Source organism: Gordionus sp. m RMFG-2023, chromosome 2 (assembly GCF_954871325.1).
Source record: "Gordionus sp. m RMFG-2023 chromosome 2, tfGorSpeb1-WG-v2, whole genome shotgun sequence".
Lineage (NCBI taxonomy): Eukaryota > Metazoa > Nematomorpha > Gordioida > Chordodea > Parachordodidae > Gordionus > Gordionus sp. m RMFG-2023.
Window position 1 is genome coordinate 41,397,537 of NC_088776.1, and position 1,555 is coordinate 41,399,091.

Consider the following 1,555-nt stretch of genomic DNA (forward strand, 5'->3'; position numbering starts at 1 on the left):
TAGTGAATTATAAAATAAGATCTGACATTTATATTAATTGATACATATATTATAACTATGTTAATAAATGGAAATAAAGAATGGCCTGGCATGGCCTCAGGGTCCTCCAGTACCTTGTGTACTCGAGGGCCCTGCAAATAATCATGACTTTTGCCACTTTTCTATTTAAATTTTGATTAACTTGTTTATAGTTTATATTTTAACCATTTTCTTCAAAATATTCCAATAAATTACTAACATAGCTATTATCATTTTTTCATGGTTCTTCATCACTGAAATATTGATTTAACATGTTTACAACAGTGTATATATTTATCTATTTGCTTCAATTAAATTCAAAAAAGTGTAATAATAATAATGATTATGAATTTGTCAGATTTATATGGGGCATCTTCACTGAAATTTTAATTTAACATGTTTACAATATCTATTTTTTACCCATTTGCCTAAAAAAATTCAAAAAATAACGATTATGACAATTGTCACTTTCCTATTATCTTCATTGAAATTTTAACTTAACATGTTTATAATATAATTTTTACCCATTTACCTTAAAAAAATTCAAAAATGACAATTGTCACTCCTATGGTACATCTTCACTGAATTTTCAATTTAACATGTTTACAAATTATATTTTTACCCATTTGCCTTAAAAAAGTTCAAAAATGACGATTATGACAAATGTCACTTTCCTATGGTACATCTTCACTGAAATTTTAATTTAACATTTTACAATATCTATTTTTACCCATTTGCTTAAAAAAAATCAAATAAGTTGAAGTCGTAAATAACGACCCGATGTTTGAATTTGAGTCGAAAAAACAACCCAAACTTTGAGTCGTAGTCGAGAAAAACGACCCATATTTTGGATCGAAGTCATTTTTACGGCTTAAACTCGGGTCGAAGTCGAAAAAAACGACCCACTCTGAGTCGGAGTAGAAAAAACGATTCAAACTTTGAGTCGGAGTCGGAAAAACGACCCGTACTTTGGGTCGGGGTGGACTTTGGGCGTTTTAACACTAGTTGCATTGATGAGAAAAAATATTGTCCCAGTTTTTCAATATGTTTAAGGTTATTTCTATAAGTTAATTTGAAAATTCTATCCAAAAACAAAATCAAAACATATTTTTAAATTTTGTGACATTTTTAAAACTTTATTAGGCCCTTTTAACGTTTTATAGAGAATTATATGACATAATGTGAGTTACACATGTAGCATCATTAGACGTTTCTTAATTTAATTAAAAATAGTAGAGTTAATCATGTGAATTCAGGTGCAATTAAAAATTTCCTTATAAATTTCAATTTTAAAGTGGATTATTCTATCATTCAATACAGTAAAACCTCGCTATAATGAACTCACCTGGGGGAATAAATTTTTTATTCTCTAAAGAATATTCGTTATCTGTATTATTTAGATTACATTATATGGTACCAATTTGATTAACTATAATGTAAATTTACTAGAAGTTTTACTATATAAAATAAAATTATAAGTATGAAGCATGGTAGGGTAAATATCTATATTAAAAATTTATTTAATGTTAATAGGATG